The sequence below is a fragment of the Dasypus novemcinctus genome, chromosome 5 (assembly GCF_030445035.2).
Source record: "Dasypus novemcinctus isolate mDasNov1 chromosome 5, mDasNov1.1.hap2, whole genome shotgun sequence".
Lineage (NCBI taxonomy): Eukaryota > Metazoa > Chordata > Mammalia > Cingulata > Dasypodidae > Dasypus > Dasypus novemcinctus.
In genome coordinates, this window is record NC_080677.1 from 33,903,788 (window position 1) to 33,922,692 (window position 18,905).

An 18,905-nucleotide genomic window follows, 5' to 3' on the forward strand; every position below is an offset into this window, starting at 1 on the left:
CACAGCTAACATTATACTCAATGGTGAAAGTCTGAAAGCTATCCCTAAAAATCAGGAACAAGACAAGACATGCCCACTGTCACCACTGTTATTCACCATGGTACTGGAAGTTCAAGCTAGAGTAATTAGGCAAAAGAAAGAAAAGGAACCCATACTGGAAAGGAAGAAGTAAAACTTTCCCTATTTGCAGATGACATGATCCTATATACAGAAAATCCTGAAAAATCCACAATAAAGCTACTGGAACTAGTAAGCAAATTTTAAAATGTAGCAGAGTTCATGATCAACATGCAAAAGTAGTGTTCCTATACACTAATAATGAACAATCTGTAGAAGAAATTTTTACAAATATTCCATTTATAAAAGCAACTAAAAGAATCAAATATCTAGGAGTAAATCTAATCAAAGATGTTAAGGAATTATACACAGAAAACTATGAGACATAGCTAAAAGAAACCAAAGAAAACTTTAATAAATAGAAGTACATTCCATATTCATGGATTGGAAGACTAAATATTGTTAAGATGTCAATTCTACCCGAAGTGATTTACAGACTTAGTGCAATCCCAATCCAAATTCCAATAGTCTTCTTGCAGAAATGGAAAAGCCAACCATCAAATTTATTTGGAAGTATAAGGGACCCCAAATGCCAAAAACATCTTAGGGGAAAAAAAGAATTTGTAGGATTCACACTGCTCAATTTTAAAACTTATTACAAAGCCACAGTAATCAAAACAGCATGGTGGGAAGCAGACATGGCTCAACTGATAGAGCATCTGCCTACTATATGAGCGTCCACGGTTTGTTCCCCAGAGCCTCCTTACCCATGTGGAGAGCTGGCCCACGTGCATACTGCTGTGTGCAAGGAGTGCCGTGCCACTCAGGGGCACCCCCACATAGGGGTGCCCCACGCACAAGGAGTGTGTCCTGCAAGGAGAGCCACCCTGTGTGAAAAAAGCACAGCCCACCCAGGAGTAGCGCCGCACACACGGAGAGCTGACGCAGCAAGATGATGCAACAAAAAAAGAGACGCGGTTTCCCACTACCACAGGATAATGCAAGCAGACGCAGAAGAACACACAACAAATGGACACAGAGAGCAGACAACAGCGGGGATGGGGAGAGAAATAAATAAAATAAATCTTTTAAAAAAAAAACATACAGCATGGTATTCACACAAGAACTGACATACAGACAAATGGAATCAAATAGAGAATCCAGAAATCAACCCTCATATTTACTCCCAACTGATTTTTGACAAGGGTGACAAGTCCATTCAATTGGGGGGTAAAAAAAAAAGTCTCTTTAACAAATGCTGCTGGGAAAACTGGATGTCTATATGCAAAAGAGTTAAGGTTGACCCCTAACTCACACCATCTACAGATATCAAGCCAAATTGATCAAAGTCCTAAATATAAGAACCAGAACTATGAAACCCCTAAAAGAAAATTAGGGAAGCATCTTTGGGACCTTGTAGTGAATAATGATTTCTCAGACTTTATACCCAAAGCACAAGCAATGAAAGAGAAAATACATAAATGGGACTTCATTAAAATTAAATACTTTCATATCTCAAAGCTCTTTATCATGAAAGTAAAATGACAATGTACACAATAGGAGAAAATATTTGGAAACCACATATCTGATAAGGGTTTAATCGCCAGAATATATAAAGAAATCCTTCAACCCAACAACAAAAGGATGACCCATTTTTAAAATGGGCAAAAGACTTAAAAAGACATTTCTCCAAAGAAGATATGCAAACGGCCAAAAGCACAAGAAAAGATGCTTACCATCATTAGCCATTAGGGGAATTCAAATTAAAATCACAATGAGATGCCATTTCACACACACTAGAAAGGTTACTATTAAAACAATGGAAAATTGCAAGTGTTGGAAAGGATGTGGGAATTAGGAACACTCATCCATTGCTAGTGGTAATATAAAATGGTGCAGGCACTGTGGAAGACACTTTGGCAGTTTCTTAGAAAGTTAAGTATAGAATCATCATATACCTAGGCAATCCCACTTCTAGGTATATTCTCAAAAGCATTGAAAGCTGGGACTCATATATTTGCACACCATTGTTTATAGTGGCATTATCCATAATTACCAAAAGATGGAAGCAACCTAAATGTCCATCAACCAATGAGTAGATAAATAATATATGATATATACATATATAGAACATTATTCAGTATTAAAAAGGAATGACGCTCCGATGCAGGTGACAACATGGATGAACCTTGAAGACATCATGTTGCATGAAATAACCCAGCCACAAAAAGACAAATATTGTATGATCTCACTGATAAGAAATAATTAGAATAAGCAAATTCATAGAGTCAGAAACTAGAATGTAGGTTACCAGGGGCCAGGGTGGGGATAGGGAATGGGGAGTTAATGCTTTAATTGTACCCAGTGTCTATTTGGGTTGATGTTTGGGTAATGGATAATGATGATGTTAACACAACATTGTGAATGTAATTAAAAGCACTGGTATATGTATGAATGTGGTTAAAAGGGGAAATTTAGGGCTATATGTATCTTACTAGAATAAACATTTTAAAGAAACAACATACATATAACACACAACATATATACATACATAAAAACAACACAGTGAACCCTCTTGTAAACAATGAACTATAGTTAATAGTACAATTATAAAAATGTTCTTTCATTAATTGTAACATATGTACCATGTTACTGTAATGTGTTATTAATAGACTGGTATTCAGGAACCCTATTTTATGCATGGTTTTCTGTAAACCTACAACTTCTCTAATTTTAAAAAAATGGGGGAAAACACTCACATGAGAAAAGAATTCATTATAAAGGAGTATTATCAGATACCAGTACCAATGGATTAGCACACCCCAGATTTTGAGATAACAGAACAATACATATGAGACTATAGTTTTATTTAAGCCTCCCAGGAATTTAGTAATAGAGCAATTTGTAGATAAGAAAACTGAGGCTTGTGGGGAATTTACAGATGAGGAAACTGAAGTTTGGAGAGACTAACAGTAGCGATTAAAGACTTAAATACTGTCCCAGTGCTCTTTCTACCACATCGCGTTTATCTTTTTTTTAATAACACATATCCATCAGTTGGATCAAGTCTCTGACTCACAAAAAGAAGACAGAGCTACATGATCTTCTTGGATTTGGAAGGGAGAACCCTCATTCAGTTAGTTTGGTCTCAAGCAATCCTTTTTCAAAAAACACAAAGGGGAAGGGGGTAGAGATCTTTGTCTGCCAAATAATTCTTTTTGAGGGAAAAAGGTGACAAGGTAAAAATCTGGGGACAGTTGGACAAAATGGGAAGAAATAACTGTCTGAATTTAAAGGATACTCAAAATTAAAAAGATTTACCTCTTGAGAGTTACCTAATTTTTTCCAAAGCAGCATGTCAGGAGACAACTGGAAGGTAAGCCAAAGGAGCCTTTGCTTTTACCTCAGGAACATCATCATCATACTGTCTCTGAAAAGCTACTTTAAGTAGCAGCTCTAATCACAAACCCACATACAGGGTGCTAAGGAATTGCTGTTTAGCTCAGGATTTCAGCAGAGCTATAATTTCTCATTTCGTATCCCTTCACTAAATTACAATTTAAATTCCATCATTCAGAACTGTCTGATCTTGAGTCAGATGCATATATCACCAAAAAAAGCTTTAAAATGTGACCTTTTATATCTCCAATAAGAAATGTCATGAGTCCATCACAGAGTCATAGCTCGTTCTTGAATTAGAGCTAAGAATGATCTGAACTTCAAAGGGGGAATTCTTTGATTAGAGGCAAATCTGAGGACTTTTTCTGTGACCTCTTAAAATTCTGAATTTTAAGGGAAAAAAGTAAATGGACAACACTGTATCAAAAGACGCTCCTTGCAAAAAGAGGGAAGGAAGTACATTGTCACATCCTTTTGAAGTTGGTACTAAGATTACAGGGAACTTGAAAATTAGTTAACATTTCAGCATGAGACTCTAAAACTCAAAAAAAATTATCCATTGGCTCTTTTGCTAACTTAGATTTATATCTAGTAGCTTCATCAGTATAGATACCATGGAGACTCTGCAAAGAATACTGAGGTGCCTGGTGACTTCAGAGTTTGCTCTTGGAAAATGCATCATTTTATCTCAGGAAATATAATAGCTTTTCCTTGCTGCGGCAGATGGAGATATACAGGCAGGAAGCATTTGCGGCTCAATCCATTGAGTGCCTGGGAGGTCCCGGGTTCAATTCCAGGTGCTTCCTAAAACCAAAAGCAAACAGATGAAACAACCAACTTAGGGTAGCTAATGTGGCTCAGTGGTTGAGTGCCGACTTCCCACATAGAAGGTCCCAGGGTCAATCCTCGGCCCCAGACCTAAAAAAACAAAACAAAACATATACAGGCAGTCATATCATTCTTGATACTTTGAAAGGTTTTCCTCCCACAGCACACTGTGGAGAACATATCTTTCTCTGATGACCATATATGCCTAAAAGATAGGAAGGAGGTATATTGGAGCTTTGTAAGGAAGGTTCATTTAAATAAGAAAGAAGAAATTTTCTTAACTAAATAGTAAGAAGGGAAAAGATCAGTACAGAGAGCATCCAGATACAAGGGGCTCCAAGAGCAGTGGCTGCTTGGCTCTGCCATGGGGATGGGGAAGGCAGCTGGCTGTGGAACAGTTCTTATTGAGGAATGTAGCCTGAGGGCATGCCGAGACACCCCTACCTCCATCCACACGAAAGCAGATTTGGCATCTAAGAGAAGTCATGGCAAAGCAGTGATGTGCTTCCCAAGACCCACCTATTTCTTCATTCATTTAATAAATATTTATTGAGCTCCAACTATGTACACATAAACATCAGAGGCAGGTCATGAATACAGGGAGGAGGAAAAGAGATAACCGGTAATAGTTAGAAAACACAGGTATAAATAAAGAACCACAAATTCAAAAGTAGAGGGAAACGGACTTTGGCCCAGTGGTTAGGGCGTCCGTCTACCATATGGGAGGTCCACGGTTCAAACTCCGGGCCTCCTTGACCCGTGCGGAGCTGGCCCATGTGCAGTGCTGATGCGTGCAAGGAGTGCCCTGCCACGCAGGGGTGACCCTCCCCCCTGCGTAGGGGAGCCCCACGCACAAGGAGTGTACCCCATAAGGAGAGCCGCCCAGCACGAAAGAAAGTGCAGCCTGCTCAAGAATTGCGCCACACACACGGAGAGCTGACACAGCAAGATGATGCAACAAAAAGAAACACAGATTCCCAGTGCCGCTGATAAGGATAGAAGTGGTCACAGAAGAACACACAGCGAATGGACAGAGAGAGCAGACACCTGGGGGGGCGGGTAGGGAGAAATCAATAAAAAATAAATCTTTAAAAAAAACAAAAAACAAAAATAGAAAATATGTCATTTGTGAAACTATGATGCTTCATAAGAAAACAATATTTGAGCTGGGTAATTTTGGGACATACAGATACACTATTAGGAAGTACAGTACCCCTTTCTCTGCCACAAACAAGAGTCAATCATTGGCCTAGTAGGGTTTCACAGCCTTCTACTTGACTACGAATCACCTGGGAAGAATGTCCTAAATACCAGTGCAGAGGGGCATCCTCAGATATTTTGATTTATTTAACCTGGGGTGGGACCCAAGGATCCCATCTGCTAGCGTGTCATGACTCATGAGTTGACAAAATTCTCCTGATAAGATGAAGACAGATAATAAAATATTAACTCCAACATAGCCATGGACCTCTGAGAGCTTCCATTTATCAGAAGAGTCAATAATCTATGACTCTGATGGACACCATTCAGTACTCAGGTAGACTTTCTGCCAAAATAGTTCCTACTGGGAGGAACTGAGTAGGAAGTGGGCATGTGGAACCCCAGTGGACAAGCTTAGGGAGGATGCATAATAATGGCTTTTGGATCTGGGTTTGAGAATAGAATTGGGAACACCTGATAGTATCACCATTGTGGTGGCCACTGACAATTTAATAAAGCAAACATGGGATTTTCTCAGTGACACTGTGCTTTTAAAAGTTTGAACTCTGAAAACTATGATATTCCAAGCCAATGCCCAAGTGATTGCACTGGGCAGCCGGGAATAATTGAAGTGTAGGGCATGGGACTGTAGATGAAACAGTGAAAATAGATTCACAGGATTTACAAAGCCTCCTAGTATAAATAAATTGAGTAACTTATGTTCCAGTTTCTAGTACTGCTAACAAACCACCCCAAAATGCAGTAGCTTAAAACAATTTACTCTTCTCTCTCACAGTTCTGTGGGTTCCTGGACTCAGGTGGCTGATTGTCCCTTGGGTGTCCCATGCAGTTCTGGTCAGCTCGTGGCTGGGCTGGAGTCATACGAAGGCTCAACTGGACTGGACATCCAAGGTGGCACGCTCACCTGGCTGGTTAATACAGGCTGCCAGCTGGGAGCTCAACGGAGACCGCGCAGTGAGCGCATCTCTGTGGCTGGATTTCAAAAGGCAGGAAATAGAAGCTGCCAGTCGCTCAAAGCTTGGGTCCAGAGACTGGCACAGTATCACTTCTGCCATATTTTACTGATAAAAGCAATCACAGAGCCTGCTCAGATTCAAGGAGAGGGGACATAGGCCCTAGGACTTGAGGGAGGAGTATACAAGAATTGATAGCTGTCTTTAATCCTCCACAACGTGTGACTAGATTAGCCCTTCTTATACTCAACACCATATATTTGGCCTACTTGGAGGAACTGGGTGAGGAATTGGCCACTTGGGATCCTCTAGTGGGCAAGTGTTCTTTAATAGTAACCCCCAAGGAAATATAAAAGAGCAATAACTGGACTATTCACTGCAGACTCATCCTCTACAAGTTTGAGTTGTTTTATCCACTAGTCTAGATGAGTTTGCCCCAAACATCTCTTCTTTCTGCTTAGTCCCCTTAGTGGCCAAAAGCATACATCTGCAAAAACAAGTGACCTGGGTCAGTAGCACTGTCAGTGGCCCAGGACACAGGCCAGGGCTACATGCAAGGGTTAAACCCATAACCCAGGCCTTACAGCCATTCTAGAACGTTTCCACAAATTGTGACTGTTGGAATTCTGCCAGTGTCAGCCCCACAATCCATAATGATCCAGTGCCCAAGAGCTTCTGCAGTGCTAAATGTTTGCAGGGCTCAGAAATCAATAACTAATCACACTTAGCCAGAGCCCAATATTCTGTACTCAGCAGTGTATGTTTCTGGTTGCTGGGTATATAAAAGGTAACATGGGAAGCAGAACATTTATTGGAATTAGTAGCATTCAAAGTATTACCACTATGGTGCAAATCACTGTTAATGACATTTATTGAGAGCTCATTTTGCTGGGTCCCACTCTACCAGGAGTTTTAAGATGATACAAAGGCAACAAGACAGCATTTTGACTTCGGAAACTAATGTGACTCTTTTTTCTTCTCTCTCCCTCTCTCAGCCCTTTGCTGGGAATATAACAGCTAGATTACTTTTCAAAATCTCTTTGTCGGAGGCTTTAAAATCCTGTTCAGAGTAAAGGGACTATCAGCTACACCTGGTTTCCTGGTCGGCATCTGCCAGTCTCTCTTTTCAATGAGGAGAGGATTGAGACGGCAACCAGCCCTGAGTTTCTGTAAACTGTTACAGAGCGTCAGGTGTGGCCAAATCCCTATTGTCCCGTATCTATCTCTAAATTGCTTAATCCACACCTAATTCACAGCTGCTTCCCTGATGAAACGTCTAGCAGCCACAGTGATGGTCCTTGGCTGGTTTTCAAGGGCTGACTCTGCTATTACCCCAGACACAGATTTGTGTAGCACTTCCTCAGTCAGTGCTTCTCAAACAATGTGCATAGGATCACCTGGGGATCTTGTTAAAGGGCGGCTTCCAGTTCAGGAGGCCCCAGAGGAGGCCCGGGATCCTGTATTTCTAACAAGCTCCCAGGTAATGTCACTGCTGCTGATCCTTGGAACACACTTCTAGTAGAGGATAGCAGACTCCAGAGAGATTCAATTCCTTGCTTCAGGTCTCCAGACAGTGTTCCAAGGCAGAAGGACAAAGCCAGGGTCCCACTCCCCTTGACTGTTTCTCCTCTTTCTTCTTCCTTGGGGCATCAGAGAGCATATGTAAATTCAAGCCTCGGGGAAAGAGGTGCTAGAACCTCAAAATTCCCCAACTTGGACATGCAAACTACCCTCCAACTGTGACCTCAGGTTTATGACAAGGGCCCAGTCGGAAGACATCCACAAATAGAAAGCCCTGGAAACTGGGTTTGAAAGCTTTGAATCTGTCAGCAGAGCCATGAATAAAAGAGATATGTTCCAATTAATTGGCTTTTCTGAAACCAAAAATGTGGGTACATGATTATAGGTCCCCCAAATTGTTTCATGACTAGAGTATTAAGATAGAAGGTTAAGGGGAAGCAGATTTGGCTCAACTGATAAAGCGTCCACCTACCACATGGACGGTCCATGGTTCAAACGCAGGGCCTCCTGGCCCATGTGGTGAGCTGGCCCACGCACAGGGCTGATGTGAACAAGGAGTACCCTGCCATGTAGGGGAGTCCCACATGCAAGGAGTGTACCCTGCAAGGAAAACTGCCCTGCATGAAAAAAGCGCAGCCTGCCCAGAAGTGGCACTGCACACACAGAGAGCTGACACAGCAAGATGACACAACAAAAAGATTCCTGGTGCCATTAACAAGAATGCAAGTGGATACAGAAGAACACACAGTGAACGGACACAGAGAGCAGACAACATGGGGGGTGGGGGAAGAAATAAATAAAAAATAAATCTTAAGGGAAATGGACTTGGCCCAATGGATAGGGTGTCTGCCTACCACATGGGAGGTCCGCAGTTCAAATCCCAGGCCTCCTTGACCCATGAGGAGCTGGCCCATGTACAGTGTTGATGTGCTCAAGGAGTGCTGTGCCACGCAGGGGTGCCCCCCGCATAGGGCAGCCCCACACGCGAGGAGTGCGTCCCGTAAGGAGAGACACCCAGCGCAAAAGAAAGTGCAGCCTGCCCAAGAATGGTGCTGCATACACGGAGAGCTGACAAAAGATGACGCAACAAAAAAAAACACAGATTCCCGGTGCTGCTGATAAGGATGGAAAGGATCACAGAGGAACTCGGAGTGAATGGACACAGAGAGGAGACAACTGGGGAGGTGGGGGAATAAATAAATCTTTTTTTTTTTAAATCTTAAAAAAGAAAAGAAAGTTAAGACCAAAATTTTTTTCTAAATTAGTTATATAACAGAAGCAAGCGGCATGGGGCTTTTTAAAATTATTTATTTTGGCTTGTATTATCTACCTATTTGCCCTAATTCCTCAGATTACAGTAACAGCTTATAGCAGTTTGATATTATTTATGAATTCCAAAAAAGATATTAATTATGATTGTAAACTGGTCTGTTTCTCTGGGTGTGATACCCTTTGATTGTAATAGATTCAGAGGAGATGTCTGATTAAATTATGTTAGGATTAGGGCTTTGATTCAACCCCATCATAAGAAGGTGACTCAGCACTGAGAGCCAGCCACGTTAAGAGAGAGGAGCCTGACAGTCTACAGCTGATCTTGTGAAGAGACCAGACCAGCTGAGCCCGGAAAGAAATGAGCCCCGGGAGAGAGGTTAATCTTATGCCAGCCTATAGCTGAAACTGGAAGAAGCTGGGACCACAGAGCCTTAAGAGGAAGGAGGAAGGCCAAACCTTCACAAACATTGACCACCGTCTTGCCTCAACACGTGGCGACAGACTTTGGGTGAGAAAGTACCTCTTACGGTACCTTGAGTTGGACTCTTTAAGGCCTGGTGAAACTTCTACCCCAAATAAAGACCCTTTATAAAAGCCAACAGAGTTCTGGTACTTTGCATCAGCACCCCTTTGGCTGACTAATACTCAGCTTAAACTAGTATGATGCTTTATACATTTTTTCAAGTCTTTTATATTCATTACCCATGTATTATCTGTGGTCACTCTATCTCATAAGATAAATAAAATTGGCTCAACCTCCCTTCCCTTACTCTGTGAAATGCCTGTCCTAGATCTCTATGAACTTGAAGGAACTTATGTTCTTATGGCCATTCCTACTCTAGTTTTTTTTCCCCCTCTGGTTTGCATTTCTTCCCTGTTATTTATTTTTCCTAGTTCTCCCCAACCCAATCCCACCCCTACCTCTATTTCAAGCAATATAAATATAAAGCTCTTGTGTTTTGAGGAACTTTAACTGAAGGTCACAAGTGGAGAGTTATAGTGCTGCACTGTAAATAAAATTAAATTATACATTATACATAACTGTTTTTCAAAATTCTATCAGGCACCCTACTCCAGTTTATCTCGACTTCTTTCCTTCTTGCTGATTATTCCCTTTTCCCCTTCCCTACCATTTCTCTCTTTATACCACTTCTATCCCTGATTGCCCCCAAATAGTCCGATTTTCTGTTCAAACTAAGTTTATGCAGGACAATTTGGCTCTCTATGCTCTCTAGTCCCAAACTATGCCAAACTCACTTGTATCTCCAGCACTCATCAATGTGTTCTTCTGAGTCAAATAACTATTAGCCTATTACCATCTTTTCTTTAAAAGGATCCCCTTCCTGGCAAGCATAGGTAATTTGAAATAGCATTTTCTTTTTTCATTTATAAACATTTATAAACATAGATCTCACTTAACCTGGTAACTCTGTGAGGTAGAAAAAGCAAGCATTAGTATGACCACTTTACTCACAAGGAAACTAAAACCCAAAAAAATCATGTAACTTGCTCACAGGCAACTTAGAGGCAAAGCAAAGACTGAAACACAGTATATATTGATACGGGGATCAGTGGACACACATGCAATTTTAGAAATTATATCTCAAAATTTTGCCTCTTTTCTCTAAATAAATTCATACTGAGAAAGACAAAAGTAAACCCTGACATCCAGGGTCTGGCCTGGCACTATCAGTTATGTCTTGGCTATCTCCTCTTGAACAATTTCACAGAAAATCAACATCAGACAGGACCACTCTGTGACCCTGTGACCATGAAGGAACAAGACCAAGACAAAACACGCTCCATTATTTCTTGAACACAGACACAACATGAGTATAGACCAAGCTACAAAATATCAAAAACTCCTCTCTCGGCTAATATGAATGACTGCTCCTTCTTTCCCAATCACAGCTTTAATGCCATTCTAGTTTGTCCTCCCTATTGATAAGATTTATTGAGATATCCAATCACAACATTGTCCCTGCTTTCAGACAGCACACAAGCCAGAAAGAACCCTTACTTTGTTGGAGCCTCCTGAAATCATCTAACCGAAGCCTAAATTCTATATCAAATCCTCTCTAATACTCTTTTACGGAGACCCCCCCATGACCCCCATGGTTGTGCATTCTCCCTGGCTGCAAGAGTAACAAGCCCAACTTGCTCCACTACAGGTGAATTGCAGGTGGCCTTTGGCTAGAAGATACTGATGATATTAAAAGTTAGATTTGGGGTGAAGGTCAGGAAAGAAGGGCCATGCATGTTTTGCCTTTGGCAGAATTGATTCGAATAATGGCATGTCACCTCTGGAAATGTGGTCATATGGCCCTTTTCTTCCAGGCTGCCATTTTACAGCTGCATGGAAATTTAACTACTACCACTGATACAATATACATGAGACTATACAAATATCAGCTGTGCAGTTGGGATCCTCCTCTACTCTTTAAAAATTGGATTTCTTCATATAAATCTCCACACCTAGAGATATATGCTACAATGGATCAGAGACTTCTATGTTTTAAATTTTGAATACAGAAAATAAAAACAAAATCCAGGCTCTCATCTGGAAACTCCTGGCAGACTAGAGCACCACCTGCTCTTGATTTTTCTTTCAACCAATTATGCATTTAAATAGTTTTTCATCCAATTTGAATTTGCCTTTTGTTTTTCTTACCCTTTTTCACAACCATCCGCCATATTTTAGTAAACAATTGTATAATGTGCTAAGGAAATAAAAGTGTGATTGTAGAATAGTGGAAACCAGAGGGGCCAGAGAAGATGGCGCTGTGGAGAAGGAGATCTGTAACATGGTACCAGGCCTGGTACTTACCAGCAAGGTGACCTCGGACAGGTCACTTACTGCTTTGGGCTTTGGCTTCTTCCTCCATAAAAACGAGGTTGAGAAGAGGTCTCTAAAACCTTTACAGGGTAAAATTATCATCACACCCTCCTTGTCCACTTTCACTTCCTCGTGCCTCAAAGGAAAAGGAGCTCCTTCTTCCTCCTAAGGCTTTCCTTTCCATTTGAGACCCCAAGTCTTCCCCCAGCCCACTTTCCATCAAGATGGTGTTCTTTCTCTTGAATCTTTAAATTTTCCCTCTCCATGAACATCATCCCTCTTTCTATCAAAAGCCATGCCCAATTCACTCTCAAGAACTACTAACCATCTTCTTTTATGACTTCTTTCTCTACAGTTCAATTAGTGGACTGTCCACTGAGTCCACACTCCCTCCTTTACAGCTGATCCATTTTAAAGCATCTGATTTTCAGGTGATTTAGAGAGCAAATGAAAGATATCCTGATGGCTCAACAAAAACTCAAGGAAACATTTTGTTTTTAAAAGGGCAAGTGTTGAAAATGAATTGTTAACACAGCAGCATTATAGGCTATAATCAATACATAATTATATTTAATAATGTGTTTGAAAGAGACCCATATTTCTAGTTTTCCATGAAATTAATCAAAAGCTTTAATGGAAACCTGTATGGAATGCATGATTTGCATGAATGAAATTTATTTAATTGACATTTAAGCAAATGAATTAAATTTCTCTCCACCAACACCAATTTATTTTCTTTGGCTTATGGTTTTATTAATTTATGGGTTTTTTTAGACCAGAAAAATATCTGAGAAGCAGTTCTCCCCTTAAAAGGGCTAGACTGAACAGACAAGTGCTGCAGGGGTGAAAGATAACAGAAAACCAGTTTTGTAGCTTTCTTTGTGATAGTAAGTGTGGACTTTTTACTATATTTGTCCAAAAATGGCAGGAAGGGAGACTCTAGGTTTGTCTCCTCTGCTCCCACTCTCACCAAGCCTAGACCCCAGGCTCCTGACAAGCCTCAGGACTAAGGAATAGTCATTCGCAGGATCTATCATAGGGTAGCAGCTTTCAAAGTGCTTTCACTAAACAATCTTATTTTATCTTCATCATCTTGGGGAATCAAAAGAGGTAGATGAGTCATCCCCTTTTTCCTGTCCACAGTCTCCTAGTATCATACCAAAGACAATCTTCCTTACCTTCATTCATGCTTTCCAAAAATATTTACTGCGTACTCATTGTTTGTCAGCAACTATTCTAGTCCAGGGATTCTCAAAGTATGATCTCCAGATCAGCAACCCATGAGAACCTGTTAGAAATGCAAATTTTCAGGCCCCTCCCCAGATGTAACGAACCAGAAATGCCCACTCAACAGGCCTTCCAGGTGATTCTGATGCACATTAAAGTTTGAGAATTACTGTCCTAGACCTTGAGACACAAAGATGAGGAGGACACGTACCTTGGCCTCAAACGCTTGTCTGGGTCAGTGGAATAGATGGGCAACTAAATAAATCCTAATACATAATTAACTACATCCAGACTATAATAAGAAACAGGGGAAAAGTAAAGCGAGCCAGTCAATAGCATTCAGAGACAGTCCACTGGTTCTAAAGCATGGCGTTATGAAGAACAAACTAACAAAAGCTCCCTAACCCGTGTGGGATCCCAGGTAGCCACCTTCAGCTGCTCCATGCCTGGGCGTCCTCAAGTGAACAACCATTGCAACATCAGAAATGCTGAACCAGGATCTAGTCCAACTAAATGGCCTCTAAGTCCCCTTCCATGTCATGTGATTTTTCTGCCCTCACTCCTCAAGGAGATTACAATCTAATCTAAAATTAAGAATACCTCAAAGGATGGATTAAGGGACTGTTATAGTTCCTTTTCTTTGGGTAAACTGTGACTCCAGGCAAGGGGGCTTGAACACCTTTCTTTAGTGTTTTTCCAAGCAGCCTTCTTAATGGGGCATTCCATGTAAACATAAAAACCTTTTTCCTTAATAATAGCTACCGTCCACAGAGTAATTGATTAGTGTCATCTTACGTAAGCTACACAGCAATCCTATGATCAAAGTCTTTTTCAGTTCTTATTGAAAAAAAAATTTTTAAAAACCCTGAGGTTACAGCTTCACCAAAATCTCTGTGCAATGATGGGCACCAGCGGCACTGGTGCCACTCTAATAGAAGAGACATGAAGAGAAAGAGGCAATACCCTCCGACACTGTCACAGACCATGTGAATTACACAAACTCCCTCTTGTGTGCAGTGCTGCCCAGGGTGGTACTGAGAGGAAGCAGCAGGACGGGCCAGCACACCAGGAACGTGTGGGAGACACAACAGTGCTCAGAAGGCCGGCCTCGGAGGAAAGTCAAAGGGGAAAGCTGAGGCTGCCACTTGTCTCGGAAGGCATGTGGGACTCCCCTTCCCCCATGGGACTTCCTAGCAGGAAGCACAATTCTCCCATCAGCAAAAAATAGCAAAAGTCACTGAAACAACCAGTTTAATCCAATCACATTTTCATTAAGAAAATGGGCCATAACGTTGAGTTCTCTGCAGAGATTGCTCTGTTCATCTTGGGAAAACTAGCAAGTTCTCCCTTCCCATATCATTAAGGTAGAGTTATTAACCGGAATTATTTTGTGTCTGGAGAACACAGCAGTTTGGCAGGATTGCCGAGAGGATGGGAGGAAATGGGTTCTGGAAACATTAACAACCTCAGTCAGCTATTTTGACCACCAGTCAAGTAAACTATTTCAAAATGAAAAATAGGAAATAAAATGAAGAAAGGAAGAAAGAAAAAGAGAACAAAATGTTGACTATTTCCAATTTTCTATGTACCCTAAATAAAATGTATGATTAATTACAAGATAAGACCTAGTTTAATAATGCAAGATCTTGTTCTTTTTACTGTCTCAGAGTAGGGCCACGTGAAATTGTAGCAGAGAATTGCAAAGGGAAGCAATGGATTGAACAGTAATTTTTCTATGAAAATGAGAAATGTGTATATAATTCAGGCCCCCTAAAATCAGTCTGTAATTGAAGAGTCTCATGGAGAACCTAAGAAATTAGCTACAGCAGGCACAGAAGACTGGAGAGCCTGGTGGTTTAAAAGAAGATAGGGGAAGCGAACGTGGTTCAACTGATAGAGCGTCCATCTACCACACAGAGGGTTCGATCCCCAGGACCTCCTGACCTGTGTAGTAAGCTGGCCCATGCCCAGTGCTGATGCGCACAAGGAGTGCCATGCCACGCAGGGGTGCCCCCTGCGTAGGGGAGCCCCACGTGCAAGGAGTACGCCCCGTAAAGAGAGCCACCCAGCGTGAAAAAAAGTGCAGCCTGCCCAGGAATGGTGCTGCGCACACAGAGAGCTGACACAGCAAGATGACGCAACAAAAAGAAACACAGATTCCCGGTGCCGCCAATAAGCGGTCACAGAAGAACACACAGCGAATGGACACAGAGAGCAGACAGGGGGCAGGGGGGAAATAAATTTTTTTTTTAATCTTTAAAAAAAAAAAAAAGAAGATAGGGTCTGCAAAAATTATTAGAAGTATAGCATTCAATGTGTATATTAACTATATAATCTCAAATTATATTTTAAATTATATGACTATAATATATAACTAACATAACAAACTTAGAAACAGTATGAATAACATACATGTTTTTATAACCCAGAATTGACAAATATTGATAACTGTAAATTCTGGTTGGCAGATATGTCTCTTAGTTATATTATTCTTTGGTCTTTTCTATGTTTTTGAAATTCTTCTCTAAAGAACAACAAAGCACTCTTGTCCAACAACCCATCTGATTCTAAATCTGACACTTATTAGTTCTGTGAGTTTGGGCAAATATCTGAACCTCTCTGAATTGTTTCCTTATCCATGAATTGAGGTTCACAATAATATAAGGCTATTATAAGGATTAGAATCAATGTGTATAAGGAGGTGCTGGTAGATTATAGGCACTCCCAAAATGGAGACTACTCTTGTTCCCGAGTCTCTTCTCTAATATGCCCAACATGTAGTCATCCAGTCCAGCTGTGAACACCTTGTACCCTAACAATTCCTCACTGTTAGAATGTCATGTCAGTGGTTTCCCTATAACTGTCATGGTCCTGGCTGAGGCTATAAAGTCCTTCCTCTCAGCATCCTATCAGTATTTTAATTTATATAAGAATCTTCCACTCCCCTCATTGCCCAAGGATAAAATGGATATCTCAATCTTTCTATCATTCTGGGTAAGAATTAATATTGAGTTCCTGTGCCATGAAGGCGAATCTCCTCCAAACATGCTTCCATTGACCTTTATCTCTCCTTAAATTGTGATGCCTGGCACCGACATTGGAGCTGGACCATCTTCCCCATGCCATACCTTCATTCTACATCACAGTTTGGCAATCATCTTCTGTAATGGGCCAGATGATGAATAACTTCAACTTGACCAGTCCTACAGCTCATGTGCAACTACTCAATTCTGCTGTTGCAGTGCAAAATCAGTCAGAGACAATATGTCAGAGAATCGGTGCAGGTATGTTCCAATAAAACATTTCTTTTACAAAATCAGAGGGAAGGCATATTTAGCCCACAGGTTATAGTTTGCTGAACTCTGTTTTAAATGATATTCTCCTACTAAAGAGAGATTCACATTGGCCTTTTTCATTGCATTATTTTGTCTTCAGTCACACTTGCTGCTGAGCCATGTCTTAAACAATACGGCATTAATGTGAATGCCTTTCTGGCAGCAAAGCAGAATATAGATACAAGAATGGGATTAGCCAACCTCACTCTTTGTACATGAAGCAGAGAGAAACCATGTTGGAACACCGTGGAATGGGCCTTTATTGCCCATTCCTGCACGGATACAGCAGCTGCCAGCCTACCACATACCCATCGAGGTGCTACCATCGCTGAGCTTAGCGTGGGAAGAAGTTGCTGTCCCTGTGATGGAAGTTTTCTGCAGCTGATTTGGCTATCCCAAATGGAGAACTCTGCCTTCACGTATATTACATGTCATCTTGGGAGATTCAGCTCACCTCTCCAACCTGTCAAGTACATTTTGGATAATCATTTTATAATCTAATGTGTAGAGTCATGTCTGTTCTTTCCATTATTTAGAAATTATTTTTCCCTTTATTCATAAGATATTTGCATCATTAAGGTATTTACATGGTAGCAATTAATTAGCTGCTAATGAGGCACAAAAATCCATGCAATTCCTTTCAATAATAGTTCATAATTTGATCCAATATTTTTTGTTTATTCAGCCTCAGGAATATCCATAATTAAGATTTGCCATAATTTCCTGCCTTGATGATTCATCTTCCATATAGTTACCACTTGATTATGAATCATAGGAGAAAGAACACTAGATTGTGAGTCAAAATGAAAATATTAGTCCCATCTCCATTAATACTTTTAGTGGGAGAGCTTAAATAAGTTAATTAAGTTCTCCACCTCTATCTTCATATACACAAACTGGAGAAAATAATACTTGCTTTGCCAGGTTGACTTAATTGTCAAATGTCTACATATATTGAAGATTATTTCCTCTATATATGTAATATGTTCATTATATACAAAGATTCATGAATATTACCTTATAATTTAAATTTTTCTGGATAGAAGCGTACCAAAATGTTAACAGTGGTCATCTCTGTGTGGCAGAATTATCAGTAAATTTTACTTTTAGCTCTTTTTTGCTTATATGTTAATTTCTAGGTTTTCTACAATGGGCAAGTACTATTAAAATAATAACAAAAGGCCCATTTTTAAAATAATTGCTCATTCAATTATGATTATACATATTAATTCTACAATATTTGAAAACTACAGAAGAGTATTTTAAAAAGCCTATATACAATATAAGCTTGCTGGGATGTTATTATAATCCAGAAGAGGAGCTGCCATAAGCAGCCAGCAAGGTTGGATTTTCATGTTCGTGGTTCTTGATACTCAATGAGTTATCCTGAATAGCAGTGTAATAATTGTATATATCAGGCAATATTTTTCGTATGTAAATCTCCATGACAGTTTAAATAAATTTAAATTGCCATGGCCCTTATATTTAGAGGTGAATCAAAGAAAGCTATTTCACTTGGCACTGTTAAAACTTCCTTGGTGATGCTCTTAATGTAAGTGACAAGTAAAGAAGCTGTTTATTTTGGACACCTAGATTTTAAATAATTAGAAATAAGTATGTTTTTTCCCCAAAGAATATATTGACAACCTTATTTTTCATAAAGGGAAGTAAGTTAAGGGTAAGCTTTGGAAATGTCAGATTTTACATGCTGCACTGGAAATCTTTCAAATCCTTTTCAGGTCTAAAGTACAAAGTCTAACTATTCCATCAGAGTCACTCTAAATCAGCTTCTAAAGTTTAAATATGGGGGGAAACACCAAGGTTAATGTAGAATACCTACATTTCCCTAATGGGAAACAATGGGTTTGTAGCTGAACTTTTTATACAGCAAGTACATTTTTCATTCTCCATAAACCTGAAGTCACATACAAAAAGTTCCTGAATAGAAGAAATATATAGCAATCTTAAATGTAGAAAGCATCCCAGCAATTTTTTTCTCATTCTTTTCAGAAGGTTTTCTGCAGTGACTAAAACTGTTAACTAAAAATAAAACTACAAGGAGAAAATATTTGCAAATCATATACCTAATAAGAAACTCATATCTAGACTATCTAAAGAACTCTTACAATGCAATAATAAAAAGACAAATACCCCAATTTACAAGTGGTTAAAGGATAGACATTTTCCCAAAGGTATACAAAGGAGCAATAATCACATGATAAGATGCACAACATGATTAGCCATCAGGGAAATGCA

The 18,905-nt window shown here is 40.1% G+C and overlaps 1 long non-coding RNA gene across 1 annotated transcript in view; it reads right to left on the reverse strand.

Moving 5' to 3' along the window:
• Window positions 1-449: 449 nt before the first annotated feature.
• The window catches only part of LOC131278482 (uncharacterized), a 36,372-nt gene continuing 17,916 nt past the window's right edge, over window positions 450-18,905 (reverse strand). Inside the window, exon 2 of the long non-coding RNA XR_009185786.2 lies at window positions 450-4,260. This is a non-coding gene — a long non-coding RNA (uncharacterized lncRNA). The remainder of the gene's footprint in view (window positions 4,261-18,905) is intronic.